Source organism: Bombina bombina, chromosome 11 (genome assembly GCF_027579735.1).
Source record: "Bombina bombina isolate aBomBom1 chromosome 11, aBomBom1.pri, whole genome shotgun sequence".
In the NCBI taxonomy this organism is placed as follows: domain Eukaryota; kingdom Metazoa; phylum Chordata; class Amphibia; order Anura; family Bombinatoridae; genus Bombina; species Bombina bombina.
Genome location: NC_069509.1, coordinates 34,377,919 through 34,387,642, shown reverse-complemented (window position 1 = coordinate 34,387,642; position 9,724 = coordinate 34,377,919).

Genomic DNA, 9,724 nt, shown 5'->3' with positions numbered 1-9,724 from the left:
GCCATGTGCTGCTGGCAGCCATTTTACTCACCTCTCTTCCTGACTATGGTGCATTGTGGGGGATGCTGCTCATTTCCTGCACTTCCTTTTATGGCCAGACTGGTGTGCATCATCCATGTGAGACAGGATGCAGTCTCAGAATTGTGATGTCATATGTGAGTCATATGTTCCTATTTGCAGAATTTACCTTAGCCCCAGCCATAGACTGACCAAACACAGCTAAGAACTGCCCTGACTTGCCCACAACCCTGCCAATCATTCATCTGTAACCATGCCTCCTCCTGACATGGCCCCACCCACAAAACAGCAACCACCCCCCAATCTCCCGAGTCCCTAATGCCTAGCCAGAAATGTAAGGAGTTGTGCATTACATTTATAAGCAGTAAAATATTTATTTAACAGGATATGAAGCGGGTGCCTACGGCAATCTGGGATATATAACTGTAAACAACACTTCTAAAATTAATAATGATTAAAATTTATTTTTCAGGTATTGTCAGGGTTTTTTCCCTGTTGTGTTTGCCATGTGCTGCTGGCAGCCATTTTACTCACCTCTCTTCCTGACTATGGTGCATTGTGGGGGATGCTGCTCATTTCCTGCACTTCCTTTTATGGCCAGACTGGTGTACATCATCCATGTGAGACAGGATGCAGTCTCAGAATTTTGATGTCATCACTTATTATTTAAAGGGTCTCTGTTCAGTATGCTTTGCCTTTGCATTGCCTCAGACCTGTTTGTGAGTGTTCTTGTGTATTACCTTCCTGATTCCGGCTCGTCTGACTATTCGCTTTGGCTCCTGACTCGGCTCGTCTGACTACCAGCTCTGGTTTTGACTCCTGGCTTGTTATTTGACTTATGGACTTTTTATTATTTTTTGCTATTAATAAAGGTGTGATTATTTTTGCACTTCTCGTCTCAGTCTGATTCCTGGCACCCTGACTGGTATCAATTTGAAAGTTAAAAAGTATTAAATAGAAAAAAATAAGTACATATATACATAAAATACTGACACCGGTGTCAAGTAAAATAGCAATACAATATAATACCATACTTAACAATGCTCATTAGAGAAATAAATGTCCAGTATAATGGCTGGCCAGCTCAATGGTAACAAACACTGGGGTTTCAAATTGATCCTTATTTAAAAACTGACATATTTCCTTGGTGAAAGGATAGTTAGGTGATGTACCAAAACGATAAGTCTTTCTTTAAAAAATATAAAATAGATGAGTAGTACCTTATTAGGCGATGTCGAGTAGTTTGGCTACCATTTGATTCTGCAGCGTTTTAGTTACAAACCGCCCTTCATTACTCTTCTTCGTTGGCTTTTTTTGTTACATGGACACTTGTATCCAATCTCTGAGTATGGGGGACTTTAAAAATGCATGGGACAAGCATAAGGCTATCCTACGAACTAGATAAGTTTATACTGTTAGGTAAGGTCGGGCAGACTTGCTGGGCCTATGGCTCGTATCTGCCGTCAATATCTATGTTTCTAAAAAAGTATCTCAAGGGCACGCACTGTTCTTACAGACACCATCCTCCCTCTCTTAAGGGAAAATGGCACGGGTCGGCGGTTAATTCTGAAATAAAAAACTTTCAAAAGTCAATTATTTTGTCTTCGGCTCCTACTGCTTCCTCGAAACACCATCCGCCCACTCTTTGAGGGAAACTGGCATGGGTTAACTGTAGAGGTCCTGGGAGTCAAATGGTCGGTTCTGAAAACAGACTTTACTCAGCTGATGCTATTGGATGTCTACGCGTTTCAGCTCATAGAGAAGCCTTTGTCAAGATGTTCAATGCTCATCTGTACACCATATTTAAGGACTTTTCAATTAACCCTTTAAAGACTGAATCAGTTACCTTCTGTCCTTACTTCTTGTCCTTCGTATGGGTGAGTACCACACTCGGTTTACATTTTAGTAAACACATCAGTATAGTATACAGTACAGTGTAAATTTAAAATCTAAATATATGCAAGAGACAGTAATATTAAAAAAAATATTAAGATTCTAAAAATTAACACATAATTAGTGTCTGAGTCTTGCTTACAAATTTATATATATAGGACATAGTTATACACATAGAAAAAAGTGGACAATTAGAAAAATATTTGGACAATTGGAGAGAATATATATATATATATATATATATATATATATATATATATATATATATATATATATATATATATATATATATATATATATAAATATAAAAGAACATTCAATATTACAATATGGGGAACTTGCTCCACTAGTAAACTCATATTAGGCAATTGAGATCAAGGCAGCCTAAAAGAAACAGGGTCCCAAAGTTATATATTAACTCTGCTTCTTGTCTAAGTCATTTTTGCTCCATATTCCCTCTTCTACTATCTTTTTGAATCTTCCTCACCACCCATAGCTTGTACTTTACTTGGTGTTGCTGTTTAAAGTGTCTATATAGGGTTGTGTCATCTCTTTCATGTTAATGGCCAGTATGTGCTCTCTAATCCTGTCTTTTAACTTCCTGCTTGTTTGTCCAAAATACTTCAAGTTGCAATTACATTGTATCATGTAGATTACATTCATATCTGTACATTTAATTATTTCCTTCATTTTCAATTTTTTTCCTGATTTTTCTGATTGAATATATTTTATTTTGTTACTATATTTGCAGGATTTGCAATTATGACAGGGGGAGAAGCCCTCTATTTTTTTCCTTTTAGGTCTCTATTTTCACTGTCTTTCCTTTTTCCTTTATATTCACTCGGCGCCAACATATTCTTAAAGTTTTTGTCTTTTTTATAGATAAACTTTGGGTTACCTCCCAGTATATTTCCTGTTATTGGATCTCTTTGTAGAAGATGCCAATGTTTATTTGCAATTCTATTCTTCTGAACATTGTGTGTTGTGCTGAGTATGTGGTTATAAATGGTGCTTCTAATTATGAGGAATTATTTATATCTGACTTCATTCTTCTTTCTTTTTTTGATTAGCAGGGTGTCCCTATCTATGTGTTTAATTTCTACCACTATTGTATTTCTTTTTGATGAATCATATCCCTTTTGTTCAAACTTTTCTACCAGAATTTTGGATTGTTCTTCATAGCTGAATATATCAGAGCAATTTTTTCTAATCCTTAACAGTTGTCCTTTTGGTATATTTCTTCAGTTTTCATGGTGACAACTTTTGGAATCGATATAATTATTAGAATCTACCATCTTAAAAAATGTCCTGGTCTTAATCTGTTCATTCTTCAATCTCTATTTCTATATCTAAAAAACATATCTTACATTTGCTATATTCATGCATGAAATTTAATCCAAATTCATTTTTATTTAAATCCTCTATAAATATATCTAATAATGTCACCTCTCCAAATCAAAAACATATCATCTATGTAACACTTGTAGAACGCAAGGTTCACACCCTAAGGAGAGTTTTCAAGGACATTTTCTTCAAACTTCTCCATGAATAAGATGGCATAATTGGGTGCGAACCTTGTGCCCATCCTTGTCCCTTTTGTCTGCAAATAAAAGTTATCTTCAAATTTAAAATACATTTTTTAAGAATGAATTCTATACACTGTACAATAAAATTACTTTGAATATCTGACATATTTTTTATCTCTTTTTAAAAATGAGCTTATGGCCTGTATTCCCAATTGGTGATCTATATTAGTGTACGGGAGCTCACATCAGGTTGCTAAAACAAAATTCTTCTCTCACCTTTTTCCTTCAAAAAATTAAGGAAATGTGTGAAGTCTGAAAGATATGATTCAAGGCTTTTACATATTTTTGAAAAAATGATCAACATATTGTGATAGATTTGATGTAATGGAGTCAATACCTAAAATTAAAGGGGTGGCCTGTAGGGTTTTTGTATCATATCCTGTTAAATACATTCCATTAACTATCTGTAGAAATGGAAGATATATAGAGGGCGACTCCTAGTGCAGATCAGTTAGCTTTAAATTCTCCCACTAACAACTCCCCTTGGAAGAATACTCACACAGTGGGAAGCACACTATAGTGCTAATGCAGCCTGCTGGGTATATTGCAGTGGCCCAGCGCACATATACACTCTGGTAATGAACAGTTCCAAGGTTTTTTTGCAGGATGTTCCAATAAAACAACAGGAGACTTCCGTGGATAAAAGGAACTTTATAAAAATCAATATATCATATAAAAACAGTCAGTAAAACACGCTACGCGTTTCTCAGAGTTAACCACTCTGTTTCCTCAGGCAAGTAAAACTGATCAATAGCTGAAATCTCCTATTTATGTAACCTAGACCCAATTAGGGTATGGGTTACACCCAGTGCACACCCTTTCTCTATTCTCACAGGTGCATTTGCCTTTTTTAATGAAAAGCTGCATTGCTTAGCTATAATCTGAAAAGTGCATATCCACAAAGTTATACAATGTATTACCAAACAAAAAGATATTCACACATAAACATATAGAAACATAATATGACATATCAAACAACATTGTTTGCAAACTAAACAATTTGTATCTGTACACATACATTTCAAACTGATAGTATACTGGGTGATATACAGCATTGTTTCCAAACCTAATAGTTAACAGGTGCATTTGCCTTTTTAATGAAAAGCTGCATTGCTTGACTATAATCTGAAAAGTGCATATCCACAAAGTTATACAATGTATTACCAAACAAAAATATATACACACATAAACCTATAGAATCATAATATGATATAACAAACAACATTGTTTGCAAAGTAAACAATTTGTATCTGTACACATACATTTCAAACTGATAGTTTACTGGGTGATATACAGCTTTGTTTACAAACCTAATAGTTAATATATGTATACATACTTTTTAAACAGATAGTTTCCTCTGTTCATTACCAGAGTGTATATGTGCGCTGGGCCACTGCAATATACCCAGCAGGCTGCATTAGCACTATAGTGTGCTTCCCACTGTGTGAGTATTCTTCCAAGGGGAGTTGTTAGTGGGAGAATTTAAAGCTAACTGATCTGCACTAGGAGTCGCCCTCTATATATCTTCCATTTCTACAGATTGCCATAACAATTTAACAGGAGGAGCTGCCCTGCCATCTGGTGCACAGTTAACTGGGACACTGCTGAGTTCCCAGAGCGTTCACCTTGGCATTATCTTTGCCTTCACAATTTGTGAGTATAAAATTTATATCTGTCCAGTTCTATATTGGCTACACTAGGAGGTGCCCTTTCTCTTTTTGTCACATTCCATTAACTGTTGCACTCGTTGTGAGGAGTTCAACCAGTAAGGGAGGCCATATCTGATACGATTAGTTCTTTTTAACATATCCAAGATAAGTAAAATATTTATGTTGTTGCCACAAGTTTTCCACAAAATATTCAGTTCCAGTTAACCACGCCTCTTCCTGACATGGCCCCACCCAGAAAACAGCAACTCCACCCAAACCCCTGAGTCCCTAATGCTTAGCCACAAATGTTAAGAGGTGTGCATTACATTTATAAGCAGTAGAATATTTAGGTTTTGTGGCCTCGGCTCCCCCCTAAAAACACATGGAGGGGTCATACACCCCCACTGGGAAACTGGAAATGATTTATTTGTAGTAAAATAAATAAATAAAAAAAAAATATTTAGAGAATTTAGCTTTTAAGGCATTGTGCCAAGTGTCCATGCAAGTCAATGTAAGTGCGGTGGGTGTGTGCCTGTGCACCTGTATATTTGAAGGTCTCAGTAGATGTGTGTGTCTCAGTATGGTCTTGATTACAAGTGGAGCGCAAAAATATTAGCACTATTGGGCAGAAACATTGCTCAAGTTAATTCAATAGCGGTTTTATTCATGCGCTCGTATTACAAGTTTAAAATAAAAAGTCATTGGTTGAGCTAAAACATCAGGCATGCTAACACCTGGAGGTCAAATAACGCAACAGTGGCAACTCCCTTGCCTCATACGTCTTTGGGTGTGCGCTATAAAAACTTGTTCTTGCTTTCGTTCAAGCTCTAACTTGGAGGAGCTCTAAACCAAAGTGGTCTAAATTTGCTGATGCATTAAGAAATAGTTTAAACATCATTGCTCTTCACTCCCAAGAAAATCTTATTTTTATTAAAGTGATTGTAAACTTTAATGAATTAAAGGCCAGTATCAAATAATACCCTTAAAAACAGGGGCACTTTAATTCATTAAAGTTTACAAAGATGCTTATTTTTAAAAAATACTTACCTTTGCGTTATGGTAAACATAACGCTGATCCTCTGCCAGCAGCTCCTGCTTTCCTTAGCATATAGATGACGAATCCGGCTTTCTCCAATCGAGCTGGATGTCAAAGGGGGCACACAACGATTGGAGGAAGCCAGATTCATCATCGTTCTGCTAAAGAAAGCAGGAGCTGCAGGCGGAGGATCAGCGTTATGTTTACCATAACGCAAAGGTAAGTATTTTAAAAAATAAGCATCTTTGTAAACTTTAATGAATTAAAGTGCCCCTGTTTTTAAGAGTATTATTTGATACTGGCCTTTAATTAATTAAAGTTTACATTCACTTTAAGTATATATACATAACATAGTAACATAGTAGATGAGGTTGAAAAAAGACAGAAGTCCATCAAGTTCAACCTATACAAATCTAATATACTTACAATAAAAGCTCCAGTTGGCTTTAATTAATCCCATTAAAAAATGTGACCCATGTATCTAAACCATTATTAAATGTATTTAAGGTATTGGCATTTACTACCTCCTTAGGTAATGAGTTCCACAATTTTATTGCTCTTACAGTGAAAAATCATGTCCGCACTGCATCGCTAAATGCCGACAGCATACATTGTCGGCATTTAACATTGCACAAGCAGTTCTGGTGAACTGCTTGTGCAATGCCACCCCTGCAGATTTGTGGCCAATCGGCCGCTAGCAGGGGTTTCAATCAAGCCAATGGTATACAATCTGGTGGATTGATGTCCGTGGACGAGTTAAGGAGCAGTGGTCTTAAGACTGCTGCTTCTTATCCCCTGTTTCCAGCGAACCTGAAGGCTTGCGCGGAAACAGCTGTATTCAGGGCCATTCAGCCCTTAATAAATCTGCCCCTAGATCTCCTTTCCTCCAGCCTTAATTTGTAACCTCTTGTCACAAACAATTTTCTTGGATAAACAGAGCTTCTGCCATCTCTGTAAATTGAATATATTTATATAAAGTAATCATGTCACCTCTCAAGCGTCTTTTTTCTAGAGAAAACAGACCCAGTTTGGCAAACTTCTCCTCATAGCTTAAATTCTCCATTCCCTTATTAGCTTTGTGGCCCTTCTCTGAACTTTTTCTAATTCTGCAATGTATTTTTTTGAGATCGGTCCCCAGAACTGCACTCCATACTCACAGTGAGGTCTTACCAGGGATTTATATAGTGACAGAATTATGCTTTTCACCTTGGATCAATGCCTCATTTAATACATGTTAGTATCTTATTAGCCTTAGAAGCCACTGCCCTGCATTGTGCACCCATCTTTAGTTTGTTATCTATAAGTACTCCCAAATCCCTTTCCTCCTCTGTTTTTCTAAGTCTAGTCCCATTTAAATAATAGGTTGCCTGCTTATTTTTACTTCCAAAATGTAGAAACTTGCATTTTCCAGTATTTAATCTCTATATGTGTGTGGGTGTGTGTATGTATGTTGTTTGTTTGTCTGTATGTAAGTGTGTGTGTTTGTATATATGTATGTGTGGTTGTGTGTATGTCTCAGTGTACCTGTGAATGTATGTGTTTGTGTTTTTGTGTATGTCTCAGTATTTGTCTGTATGTGCGTGTGTATGTATGTGTGATTGTGTGTATGTCTCAGTATATATGTATGTGTGATTGTGTGTATTTATGTGTGTGTATGTATGTGTGCTTGTGTGTATGTATGTGTGTGTATTTATGATGAATGATTGTGTGTATGTCTCAGTATGTGTGTATGTATGTGTGATTGTGTGTATGTCTCAGTATGTGTGTGTGTCAGCGGCGTATTTATCCCTAGGCCAACAAGGCCGGTGCCTCTAGCGACAGATTTGGGGGGGCGGCACAGTGGCACTTTCAACTGCATAATTTTTTATTTTTTTTCGGTAAATTTAAAAAGTTTTCGTTCGGCGGTCACGTGACCCGGCTTTTTGCAGAGGTCACATGACATTTTCTTACTTCCGCCGCCCGCCTTCCTGTTCCAGACTGTAGCCAACTACATGGATGGAGGGAGACACGCACGTGCGCACGTGATCTCCCTCCCAGGGCAGTGAGGAGCGGCTGTGAGCCTGTGAGGATCGCACGGCACGCACTGAGTCTGACGCGCATGATCACAGTGTGAGTGTGATCGCAGAACGGACAGGACAGTCATCGGAGCGGAGAGGACTGGTGAGGAGGGAGGGGGCCAGCAGGGCAGGGGTGACCAGGCAGGAGGACTGGTGAGGAGGGGGTGATGAGCGGTGCCGGTGATAGTAAGACAAGTTTCTTCCTAGCAGACATAAAACTCATAAAAGCTAAATTCTGATAAGGTGTACTTGTGTTAACTGTTCAATGTCATCGTTAGTGTTAATTTCCCTTTATAATTCTTTTGCTTTATACAGTCAGTATACTTTTGTGTTTAGGGCAAGAAAGGTCCATCCAGTCAAGAGCAAATACCTAACTAGCCATAAATTTACAAAGTACACATTATATTGCAAAAAATTCAATATCTAGAAGAACAATCTCATTGTGCATATCTGACATACCTAAAAACAGCTCTTGTGGAGAAATGAACATCTCTGTCTTCTGAAAATTACATTCTTCTAGTATGGTAAAAAAAAATTACTTGGTTGCCATATTATCACATAATTAGTTTAACAAACTATTCAAATCTGTGAAATAAATAGTACTTTGAGTAGTTAGTTCAGCCAGTGGAGAAAGTAAGGTGTAAACATTACATTTCTCTATTTCGTTATATTGTTATGATGGCAGAACATCCTCAGGCATTTTTTCCAGGGGAAGAGGACACAAATTTTTCTTTGGCTATAATAATACATAGACAAACAAAACATATACTGTATTTATAGATTTAGCAACAATCCCTTTTTAACTATAAAGTATCTAGTGAAATAAGTAACTGGCATTTTTACATCAGGCATGTGATATATAAAGGGTCACGTGACCCATCATTTTAAAAGAGTCTTTTTAATTGTGAAGTCTTAATTGAGTTTTGGATTCTTTTTAGTAGAGTGGTTTCATTGACAAATTCATTTTATTTCTTAGTGACTATTGCTATAAATATTCACCATTTTTTAATCAATCTTATTCATATAATTTGAAAGAGGAGTCTCTTGAAATGACATTTTGTCTTGTTTTGAGTGTCCCTTAGAAGTATAAGTAGTAAGCACCCCAAACTCATCATTTAAGACAGTATGCAGCTGGGGCTTGGTAGTAGGCTTGGTAGTAAGCTTGGTTGTTTTTTTTTGTTTTTTGTGTGTGTTTCAGTCAATTCTTGGCGTTTGCTGTGAGCTGCTCTACCTTCTGCTTGCTGCTGTTCTGTGTTCTTGACCTCTGTTCAAGGTACCCAGCCTCTGTTCAAGATACCCAGCCTCTGTTCTTGCCCTCCTTTAGTTGTATTTGGGGTCCCCTTTCCAGCCTCTGTTTCCTGGTATCCAGCAGCAAAGCCTAGAAGTGAATCCTGCTGTTTAGCAAATCATTTCTATGACTCCTGGTGTCCACCCATTCTGAATCTGTGTTCCTGGTGCCCAGCCATCAGCAGTCTAGCTTGTATC